Source organism: Nicotiana attenuata, unplaced genomic scaffold, assembly GCF_001879085.1.
Source record: "Nicotiana attenuata strain UT unplaced genomic scaffold, NIATTr2, whole genome shotgun sequence".
NCBI lineage: Eukaryota > Viridiplantae > Streptophyta > Magnoliopsida > Solanales > Solanaceae > Nicotiana > Nicotiana attenuata.
Genome location: NW_017676174.1, coordinates 24986 through 37803, shown reverse-complemented (window position 1 = coordinate 37803; position 12818 = coordinate 24986). Strand labels below are relative to the sequence as shown.

At 36.9% G+C, this 12818-nt stretch overlaps 1 long non-coding RNA gene across 1 annotated transcript; it reads left to right on the top strand.

Annotated features, from left to right (window-relative positions):
* The first annotated feature begins 7578 nt into the window (after positions 1–7578).
* LOC109220819 lies at positions 7579–11798 on the top strand. Its single transcript, XR_002067155.1, has 3 exons — positions 7579–8643; positions 9744–11453; positions 11567–11798. It is a non-coding gene; the product is annotated as an uncharacterized LOC109220819 (long non-coding RNA).
* The last annotated feature ends 1020 nt before the right edge of the window (positions 11799–12818 follow it).

Sequence of the window (12818 nt, the reverse complement as noted above, 5' to 3'; positions counted from 1 at the left end):
TTGGATATTTCTAGAAGGTTTCGACACTAATTGGTGAAAGTTGGAAATTTTAAGGTTTGGAATGTTCATAAGTTTGACTGGGAGTTGACTTTGATAAAATCGGGTTCGAATTTTGGTTCCGGAAATTTCAATAGCTTCCTTATGTGATTTGGGACTTGTGTGCAGAATTTGGGTTCATTCCGGTGTAAGGCCCCGTGAAAACTTGTACTCGAAACTTAAACCACGCATAGGCCACCCCTTTCAGACGGTAGGCAGCCAACTCTACTCCCTCTGTCTCAGTCGCACGCATAACCCTGAGAGTCTTGTGCATCTCATCAATAAAATCCTGAGGGTCCTCTTCCGGATTGGCACCCGAGAATACTGGAGGGTCTAACTGAAGAAATCTGTTCACCCTGGAACTGGTGGAATCCCCTTGCTGGCTAGATGACGAACTGGGTGCAATACCTGACCTTTGGGCCTGAGAGGCCACTAGTTGGGCCAACATCTGAATAGCTCCCCTAAGATCCCCGTCAGAAATACCAGAACCGGAAGCTGGGGCTGGAGGCGGGACAGGAGTATCAACGGGAGGGATATTGGTGCCCTCCACCAGTGTAGGAACTGGGGTAGTCTGCTCTGGAATAGAGGGATCAGGCAGAGTAATAGTAGGGCGACTACCCTTACCCGCAGCATCAAGCAGTGAATCATCAGCCACTCCTGAGGTGGCATTGGCTGTTTGGCCAATTCTCTCTTTCTTCTTAGGTGCCATTTACTGAAAGATAAAACAACGCACTGATTAGGGAGGGAACAGTTTTACCGCACGATCATGAATATCAAATAAGGGTGAAATTCCTAAATGTCCAAATAGCCTCCAACTTATAGATGTGGTCGACTACACACCGATAAGAAGGACTCTACTAGACACGGCTCCGAGACATCCTAGGACACATTAAAACCTTAGGCTCTGATACCAAGTTTGTCACGCCCCAACCTCGGGAGGCGCGACCGGCGCTCGATCGGGTGAACCCAACCAAGCAAGCCTTATCACACACTTCCTACCCCACTCTTTATTAGTAAGATAACCATGTTTCCCTTTTTATTTAGGCAAGGAAATGTAGTACATTCAACAATGATAGTTCATTCCATATTGCAAGCTTAATCCATAGTTAAAGTTAGTTCTCAGAATTTCCATAAAGTTACAATTTATAGAAAGCAGGAGTTTATATTTACAACTTAGTTTATGAGCCCCCACAACACCCATACATGACCCACACACATGTCTACGAAGCCTCTAAGGATACAAAAGATGAGTACAACAATGCCGGCAACAAGGCCCCGGCTATACCTCAAAATAGAAATCCACAACAACAAAAGATATACAATACAGCCCCTTGAAGGAGGAAGGGGCTCACCAAGACTTGAGAAGAAGGTAACCTGCTACGCGCGGTCGGCACTATCCGCAATGGAGCCACCTACATTCATTTAAAAATGTAGCGCCCCCGGCAAAAGGGACGTTAGTACCATGGAATAGTACTAGTATGTATAACTAAACACCATTTTACTAGAAAGAACTATCAAGCAAGAACAAAGAAATCACAAGAGTAAATCAAAGGTTTGAACCGGACATCACATCATCACATATAGAAGCCATATAATCTTGCATAAAATTTCCATAATTCAATTTGGGGCATTTCTTTCATAGACTCATCACTGTTCTCAACACCACCGCTATCTTGAGCGGAGTCCGATCCCGACCCGATCGGCTAGGTCGCCTCATTTGAGACATATACTTCAATCACCAATTCATTTCCCCTTTTTTTCCGGATTTCAATATCTGCACATCACCACCATGTGTGCGGCATGGTGTCCGATCACGGCCAGATCGGCTAGGCCGCCTTACCTAGGCGGTGTTCCTTGCTCATTATCCATCTCATTTGAATCTTCATTTCACATATATCATATCCATTAATTGGCACTTAGGGCCACAATTATCATATCTTTTCCATTTTCATTGTCCATCTAGCAATTTGTGATCATAGGCACATACAGAAGAAACTCAAGTGGCAAACACAAGTGGGATTTCACATAGTTAGCACGACAATTCTTAGTTTTTAATCTTGGCTTATAGCCCAGGCATGTCAACACATGATTTGTATTCTTCACACATCTTTAAATATCAAGGATAGTTTATTACACACGTTAAGGCACATTCTTCATGTTGATACATATATAATTGCAAACCAATTCATATAAAATGACAATCGGTACATCAACAAGTTCTAGTCTTACCACATTTGCGTAAACACCAACGGAGCTCAATTTCTAATAAAAGGGGGTTTTAGCCATACATACCTCAATATATCTTTCCTTAATCCTTACAAAATTCCGAAACTCTTAGCACTTCGATCTATTGTGTAAGAATTACAAATTGAACCGAGAATTAGAGACGAGATTGAAGTTCTAGCTTGGTTTGAGCATATCATCAAACACTAAAGGTGCATTGTGATCTTAGGCCCCTTTTTGTGAGGAATTTCTATCATTTTATACCCCCAATTGCCTTCTTTTTAGTTTTCTACCTTCCAATACCCTATGGTGTGATATGCATGCAAGAATTTCATTCTTATACTCATAAATTACTTCACTACTGACCCCTTATAGTTAAGTATAGAAATAAGAGCTGAGGTGATGAATCTTACCTCTTGGGAATGAAAAATTTAGGTGTTTTCCCTTGATTTTCTTCAATGTTTTAGCAAGGCTCAAGGAGAATTTGATGGGAGACACTTTCCCTCTCTAAGACCCTCTCTCTCTCTCTCTAAAAGTCTCAGAAGATATGCTTAAAATGAGCTATAATATCGAATATATTGATAGGGGGGTCGGGTTTAAAAATTAGAAAATTGGAGCCCCGAGTCAGGTATGCGATCGCAAAGTGGAAATGCGGCCCGCAAAATGGACCGCAAAAGTGCTCCAAAAATCTGATCCTTCTGTCTGGGTTTGCGGCAGAAATACGGTCCGCATACCCGTTCTGCGGTCGCATAATGCACCGCAGAACTGCCCTTTACAAAATTCCAAGATGATTATGCGACGACTATGCGGTCCGTATATCAGTTATGCGATCGCATAATGGACCGCATTTTGACCTCAAATTTGACTAACACACTGACTCACTTTGTGATAGAAATGCGGTCCGCATACTTGATTTGCGACCGCATTCTAGACCGCATAATAGCACTTTCTGGAAAACTTTGATTCTTGATTTTTAAAAGCTTATATCAGTACAAAGGGTTCAAATCGCACACATTCCTAACACATATTCGTAAGTTGGCACTACGAGCTTTTAAGTTTCGAGTACAAGTTTTCATGGGGCCTTACATCCGGATTGATTTGATATGTTTCCGCACGAGAATGGAAGTTGAAAAATTTAATGTTTTTAAGTTCGAATTGAGGTGTGATTCATCTTTTCGATATTGTTATGCGTGATTTGAGGTCTCAAGTAGATCCGTAATATGTTTTGAGACTTGTTGGTATGTTCGGACGGGATCTGTAGGGGCTCAGGTGAGTTTCGAGGTGGTTTCGGACCATTTCTAGTCCATTTTTAATTGATGGTTTTTGGTTACAGCAGAGTGCATTGTGAACGCGGACCTTGGGTCGCGTTCGCAAAGAGAAAAATGGGGGAAATGGGCGTGTGAATCGCGATCGCGGAAGGCTTTTTGTGATCGCGTAGAGGAAAACCTGTTGTCACTGTCTCGATTTTGAAAGCTTATAGCTTGCAATCTGTAAGAAATTTGGAGATGATCCAAAAATAAAAATTGTAGCCCTTAGTGTCTAGTTTTTAGAAAATCAAACCATTTCTTATTTGGAGTTTTGTACAAAACATTACAACCATTATACTAGAGGTTATCCCTAAGAGTTGGGCAAGTTTGTTGGAAATTATTCATCGCGATCGCGGGGGAATGTTCCCAATTGCGAATGGTAAAAGTTGAGCTGGAATATTTTTTGAATCGCGATTGCAATGTTAGGGATCGCGATCACAAAGAGGAACCCCTGGAAGTGCATTAAAACATCAAATTTAGGAGGTTTCAACCATTTTAACATATTTGGAGCTATGGAGCTCGGATTGAAGCGATTTTTGAGGCGATTTTCACCATATGGATTGGGATAAGTGTCCTCTAGTCGGTTTTAATTATATTTCATGAATTAATCTTTGTTTTTGGTGTATGATTTTGATTTTTAAAGAGAAACCGGAGGAATTTTCTATAATTTCATTGAAAGAATTTTTGAGTTTTGAACATTGGCTCGGAATCGGATTGGAGTGAAACTAGTATGGTTGGACTCGTAACTAAATGGGTTATCAGATTTTGTGAGTTTCGTCGGGTTCTGAGATGTGAGCCCCGTGTTGACTTTTGGTTGACTTTGGGGTTGTAATTATAAATTCGACCTTTATTATTTGGAATTGTTTCCTTAGGCGTTAATTGATGTAATTGAGTTGCTTTTGGCTAGTTTTGAGCCGTTCAAAGGTTGATATGTGCGGAATGGAATTTCTAGAGTATTGTTTGGCTTGCTCGATATTGGATTCGGCATGTTCTAGGTAAGTAACACTTCTAAACTTGATGTTGAGGGTATGAACCCAGAATATACGTGTTATGTGATTGGTGTGGAGGTGACACACATGCTAGATGATGAGAGTGTGGACGTGCACCGTAGAAATTGTGACTCAATCGATTCCATGGAGTTATGTAGCCAAATAACTTGTTATTTTCCATGTATTTTTCATGTGTTAGAGAAACTGAGTTCTGACTCATGTTGGAAATCATACTTAGGCATATGCTGGTTATATTGGGACCCACTGAGGTCATTTCTGTTGTTGAGTTATATGTTTAAATTATAATTTCATACTCAGTCATATTCATTCATTTCATATCATATCTTAGTCTCTTGTAATTTCATACTTAGTCATATTCATTCATTTCATATTATATCGCAGTCTCTGTTGCTATTCATTGACACATTATATCATCATTTTTGGGCTGATTTTTATGACATTTTTGAGCCCAAGAGACTAGAGAGATTAATGACTGAGTAAGGCCGAGGTCCTGATTGTGAGGATATTTATGTGGATCGAACTGCACGCCGTAACATGTTTTATTGATTCATATCATAATTTGCTTATTATAGCACATGGGCTGGATCTGCCCCTCCGGAGTCTGCGCACCAACAGTGAGCGCAGGTACCTACTGAGTGATAGTGTTGAGTGATTGGGAGGATTGAGTGACAGTGAAGAATGAGTTGACTGTGAGGAATGAATGATTGTGAGGATTGAGTGATTGAGCGTGTTGAGTAAGATTTCTACTCAAAGAGCGTGCATATGATTTTATCACTATGTTGCATTGCATTGGCATGCACATTGACATGTAGGCATAGAGATGTAATTTTCCTCATGCCATCTGATAATGAAATTTTTATCTGATGTTGAAAGTTTTGGGAAAAATCACAGTTTTCAGACTTACTCATATTTTTGGTTATTTGGTGAAAAGAGCTGTGTTTTACTATCATTTCTGGAGAAAAAATGCCTATTTTTCGGAATTGTGAACGAGCAGAGCATCATATCTTGAGTTATTACTTGTATTGTTTTATTTATATTGTTCTGAGTTGTTTCCTGACAGTTGGTGTTGGACTCTGACCGTTGTCCAAGCTTGTCACTACATTCAACCTAAGGTTAGGTTTGTTACTTATTGAGTACATGGGGTCGGTTGTACTCATACTACACTTCTACACCTTGCGTGCAGATTTTGGATGCTGATGTTGCTGCGTAAGGTGAGAGCTGGCATTGAAGATATACCTGCGATCCAGTCTTAACTGCCTCTTGTTCTTGGTAGCTTTAGAATTATTAGCCTGTTCACGTATATTTCAAATAGATAATGTATTTTATTTCATACAATCCTTGTAAATTCTGAATCTTAGAAGTGCATGATTTGTACTACCAGTCCATGGGAAGTGTAATAAACTCAGTTATATTATCTTTAGTTTCTCAGTTAAATCTCCTTTGAATCGGATTATTATTATTTGGCTTACCTAGCGGGTGAGGTTAGGTGCCATCACGACTAGTTAGATTTTGGGTCGTGACGGTTTCACATTGTTCGGCACCAATTTGAGGCTTTTAGAGCGATTTGTGGACCGGAAAGTGGACTTGGGATCGAGGTAAGTCTCTTGCCTAACCTTGTAAGAGAGAATTAACCCCATAGGTATTTTAAATTGTTATTTGATACAAATTGTAGGTGTTACGTACGCACGAAGTGGCGAGCGTCTGTGTGTAGCTAAAATTCATGTTATGTCCGGGTAGACATAGGCCTTTATTATGCCACTACTTTCACTATTTGGACTCAACTCGCTAGTTTAATATCTTGTATTTTATAAGTAAAACTTGGTTAAAGATTATGTTAAATCGAGATTCATTACTTAGAGAGTTGGCGGAATGTTTAATTATTGATGAAAATTATATTATTTTCTGGGCTTACCTTGGAGTAGTAAATATGCAATTCGAAATCCGAAGAGTTTTCCTATTCCTGTGGATCGGGCCGAACGCCTCGGTAATATATATATATATATATATATATATATATATATATATACACACACACACACACACATACACAAACAATACACACACACACGTGCGTACGACTTCGGCATGGATCGGGCCGTACGACCTCGGTAGTGTATGTACAAGATTATTGTGGATCAGGTCGTACGGTGTCGGCATAACTCGTATGTGTTGTCACTCGGAGTCCATTTATACCTGATATGTCTTTTATGACTTGAGGATTTATAAATACATGTTGAGTCCTTACTTGTTGAGATTAGCATGTTATATTTGGGGACTTTTAATTGTTATTTTGGTTAAAGGATCGTTTAATTATTGCCTCTTATCCCGCTATTGATGTTGTATTTCATGCCTATAATATCCTTGTACATTGTGTATATGGCCCACTATTATGTGTCGATGTCAAACCTTCCTCACTACTTCTTCGAAGTTAGACTAGATACTTACTGGGTACTGTAGACATGTAATTTTTGACTCTCCCCAAGATTTTACACATCTTAGCGTAAATATTTAGTTTAGGTTTAGTATCGCTATTCTAAATAGTTTTGACTCTTCTACTTTATTTTATCACAAAAATGAAAATTACAAAAATATTTTCTTTTATTTAGCTAATTAGTATTTTATCTAGTTACTTTTAATTTATCTACCTTACACAAAATTTAAAAATACAAAAATAGTTCCACTTTGTTTTCAGGAATATTATTTTAATTTTGCAATGATTTTAATCTAATTCCATTTTTATCTTTTAGTGTGATATTTGAAAAAATACCAAAAATAGGTTTGTTTTAACGGTTAATTTTGTTTTAATAGTTATTTTACTTAAGTAGGATTAATTAGTAAATGGTGTAGTATTTTTAGTCTTGTTCAAGGAGACAGAGTCAAATTTGGGCTAAAACAACCCATTTTTTAGGCCTATTTTCGGATCCCTTAGCCCATTAACCCCAAGCCCAGCTAATCCTATACCCAAAACCCCTCTATATCACATAAGAAAAAAAAAAAAAAAAAAAAAAAAAAAGGGATCCCTAACCCTAGAGACCCCCAGTCGTTCCCCTCATCTCACTTTCTTCTTCTTCACCCTTAATACACACAACACCAAAAACCCTAATCTCCATAACCACCTTCAGCCGCCGGCCACCTCCTCACCTCTCACACACAAGACATCTCCACCTTTCTTCTTCAACCTGAAGACACCAAAAAACCCTAGACATCAAAGAACCTTAGAACACTGAACTAACCCTAAGCAGCTGTCCACCCTCTTCTACACATACAAAACAGCCAACCATCTCCAGCCGTCAATGGACCACCACAACAACTAGCCATCGCCGGAACAACCACCCACCAGACCCCTCCATCGTCACTCTAACCTAGACCCTAACTGTCCCTAAGCCTGAGCCATCCAAACTCCGTCCCCTCTTCACCCCAATCAGCCCCATCACTTGAAACCGGCGACTGAACACAGCCGCACCAGTCGTCCACACCACCTCATCTCCGCTGCCGAGAATCTTCACAGCCACCGACCCTCATCTCTTCGAAACCAGCAGAAGCCGCGCGAGAGGGCAGCGACAAGAGGTCGCGAAAACAGATCTGAGAATTCTGTTTCTGTTTCTTTCATATTTCAAAAAATGATGTTTCTATTTTGAGTTAGCTAGGATTTGTGTTCCAGAAAATATATACAAAAAAAATATTTTCAATTTCATCTTCAATTCTGATTTTTCTAAAAAATGGAGTTATGTGAGGTTCAAGTTTGATTTTCGGTCTTGATTCGAGGTGTTGTTCGCAGTGCGGTTCTCGAACCCGTTTGAGTTTGACTGCTGTCTCGAGTTTGTTATAGCGTTCGCTCGATTTTTGTCCGTGTATTACTGGAAAATTCATCAATTGAAAGTTCGATTTTCAGTTTTCATAGTTGCTGAAGTTCTGTTAATTGGAAAGCAATTTCAGTGCCGGCGATGCCAATCCAATTTACAGGTGACCCGTTCGAGGTCCGGGTCTAGCTCTTATCATCTTATTTCCAATCGCAGTCCATTTTTTCTGGTCAGTTGGCTAACATTGGAGATCTTGCATTCATTGAGGTCCATTTCTTAACTTTATTTTTTTTAATTAATCTTCACTGTTCCTCCTTATGTGTCTTGACATAGAATGAGATTCCAATTTGATGTTAGTTTACCCCAATTGTATGCATTTGATGTTTTATATTAGTTTCTTTGTTGGCTTGGTTTGTTGATTAATTACGGACAAGCAGGCTATTTTGAATTGAACTGAAAGAATGAGGCATCAAGGAATCATGCAGTTTGGATTTGTGGAGTCGTTGGTTTAAAATTGATTTGGGGCCAGGGTTTGAATATTTTAAGACAACCAAAAGAAATTGGGCTGGAAATGAGTCTGTTTATTTGCTTTATTTACTTTATTTTTATAACCTTGTCCGCTAGAAGCATGTTTAGGTCGACCACACCCGGGTAGGCGAACCTTTAGGCGCGTTTTGAATTTATTATCGTGATTATGTACACGTTCGCGTGACATGATTACGGTTTCTAAAATAAATATTCGTAGCTTGCTCTAGGCGCGACTTAATCTATCATCCTGATTGTGAACACGTTCGCGTGGCATAATTATGATTCTAAAATAAATCGAGGTATGCGTTTGCACAACTTCGGCCAAACTTTCTTAATAATAATAAAGCGTGATTAATTATGGACACGTACGCGTGACATGATTCTTGACGCGCCAAACGAAATGAGTACACGTACGCGTGACTCGTTTCAGGTTAATTTCTTAATTTAAAGCGGTACAATGAAAAGGGCACGCAGGTTCTAATACGTAATTAAACAATTTAATTAAGTCAGGTATGATTAAAGCGACCGTGCTAAAACCACGGAACCCAGGAATGCCTAATACCTTCTCCCGGGTTAATAAAATTCCTTACCTGGTCTTCTGTGTTCACAGACCATAAATAAGAGTCAAATTTCCTAGACTTGGGATTAAAAATAAATCGGTGACTTGGGATACCATAAATTATCCCAAGTGGCGACTCTGATCTAATAAATAATCCCATTTCAATTATTGTCACTTTAATTGAAAAAACTCCCTTATATCCCTTTTCGGGTAAAAAAGGAGGTGCTACAGGTACACGTTGTTTACGTACTCACGCTACACTTCTGCACATATTGTGCAGGTTCTAAGGCAGGTGCATCTGGAGTTCGTCCGGGCGCGTATCCGCATACCCGGAGGCTTAGTGGTAAGCTATTTTTTCCATGCTCTGTTCTGCAGCACCCAGAGTCTTCTCTTATTATGTTTTTTATCATTTCTGTCTATTTTGTTTCAGACAATAGTTCTTAGAGAGTTTTATATATTATATTAGACGCTCGTGCACTTGTGACATCGAGTTTTGGGAATTCTAGTAGACACTCATGGGTTTTAATTATTAATTCACTATCTTATTTTCCCGATTAGTTTATGCTTTACATTACTGTGCTCACTTTTTATTTTTTCTCATGTTAAATAAAAGAATCAAAGACTTTAAAAATATTAAAATGAGAAATTAAATAGAAAGTTCACAGTTGGCTTGCCTAGCGGCGACGTTGTGCGCCATCACGATCTATAGTGGAAATTGGGTAGTGACAATGAGCATGTCTGAAGAATATTCTCAATTCTAAGCCACTAAAGATTATTAAAATCTAAAATTTTAAGGAGCCTGGCAGGTGAAGAAAACAAAAGGAAATTATATTCATTAAACGTGCCTTAAATCATTAGAAGCATAAAAATAAAATAAATATAGTAGAGGAGGGAAGATCAAACTTGAAGATGGAGATAAATATACTAATTAATAAGAGAGAAGAAAATTTTATCATAATTTGTTCACTCAGTCGAACAACCTTGACTAAATCCAAAAAAGCATATAGTTTAGAACACTTTACTAAGGATAATTATACATACTATATGGTATACATAATACTTAATACTTGAGTAGTACTTTTTACTCCAAGAACACTGTATATAAAGAGATATTAGGTCAGATACAAAACATAATATATCATATTATCTTCATAAAAATATATATAAATACAAAAGTTATATAATTAACGTACATAGATTCTTAATCTTTGCAAGTTCAGAAGATACCCAGTAACTCTACGTTCAACAATTTCGCCAATGTAACATTTATTTTTAATTTAAATAAATATTGCATTTATCTCGACGTCAATTGGTATTGCACACAATTCATTCTTATTCTCAATTTTATTCCCTTTTTATTAATAGACGTAAAAAAATACGTGCAACGCACGTACACTAAAACTAGTTATAACAAAAATAACTAAAGGCAAAATCATCGATCATATCAATATATATATATATATATATATATATATATATTATATTATTATACTAAAAGTAAGAAGCCTCTATGTTAAAAGTTAAATTACAAAAATATCCATAAAAAACCGAGTGACTATTTTCCCTTAATCAAACACTATAAACTCCTATAATCAATATAAATTCTACATTAATTCTGTATACATGTGCATGCATTTTTTCAAATAGAAATGAATTCAGGTAAATAACTTCCTTCAGTTAATACTAGAAACTATATACACTGTATTAGGTTTGCCTTTTCTTTTCTTTGAGTAAAAAAGCGCTTGCTACCAGTTCATGGATGAAAGAATGACTTTTAAGTTTCTTCTTTTATTTTATTTATTTCATCCAAGTAAGTTATAGGCGTTTCAGTTTCTCTTCTTCATTTCATTATTTATGACGCATTTATTTTGAGTTTTAAGAGTAACCAATATTAAAAGGCCCAAAGATACCTAGGCAGCAGAAGCATCAAACTCCAAAATTGTGCTTGGCGAAAATGATTATCTCAGTTTGCTGTTTCACCTGGGTGAAGGTAATTTTCTATATATGGACAATCTTTCACTGTTCTTTGAGTTTCATAAATCAATTTAAGCTGATTTTTCTAACTTTTTTTTTCTTCCTTTTGAGTGATTTTTGAATATTTAGGTGTTGACTAAGATAAAGTTTGCCGAGTTATGTAGCTAAGAGCTGCATTTTATACGGTTTTGTAATGTATACCAAGTTGATGAAGTGTCGTTGTGATAGGTAGCAAGTGGTGTAAATAGTTTGTACATTCTTGTCCTCATGTATGTGAAGTTAATCATTTTTCTTTCAATTTTACATCTGCATATATCTATGTTTAACACTACAGTATGAAGGTTTACTTTACAAAACAGTTTATAAGTTATTTGGATTAGTCTTTTCATATTTGACATTTGATCTTACACCGTGACAACTACATCTCTACTTTTTAGTATTTTAAACAAATTGTTAGGAATTTTTTTGGTAATCTTTCATTTTATTAAAAAATTTGTACTTACTGATATGAGATACACGTGCAATTCCGAAAACTAGTATATAAATATAAATGAAAGTTCTCATATACATTCAAGAAATGAAATATTCTGTAATCTGATATATATTGCATGGTAAAAGTTCTAAAATCTCCTTTTGTCATATTAAGATAGCAGTATCATAAATGTAGGCAGGAACCTAATTAATTTATCTTCTAAAACAGGCGCCTCCATTTTGGCTATGTTTTTGGATGAATGATCAAAGGAGTAAATCACAATAGGTTCCAAATCAGTATGAAATTGACCGTTTGATATGTGATCCTTAATTAATTAAGTTATGCAAATATACAATAGGTTTTGATACGAGACCTCAATTTTTATGTTCATTTCAAATGCAATACAGTTATAGAGCCCGTTTGGATTAGCTGATTGTAAATAGCTGAAAAACATTTTTAAGTGCTGAAACTGATATTTTAAATAAGCATTTACGTGTTTGGATAGACGTGCTGAAATTGATAATAAATAGTTGACGTGTTTGGCAGAAAAGTGCTGATAAGTTATTTTTTTATTAAAATGACTAAAATATCCTTAAAAAACTTTACAAAAGATTATAAATTAAAAAGTTTCTTTGTAAAGAAAAAGATGAACAACGGATATGGAATGAAAAAAAGTTAGAAAATTTATATTGGGAATAAAATTTTGTGAATTATAAAATATTATTAAGGATAAATTAGTAAAAGCCTTGGTCAAACTAAAAGTGCTTATAAGTTAAAAAGCCATAAGTTGGGGGTGACCAACTTATGACTTGACTGATTTTAGCTTATAAGCACTTGGGTTAGAGTGTTTACCAAACGTGTAGATAAGCCAAAAAGTGCTTATAAGCCAGTTTTACCAGTTTATAAGCT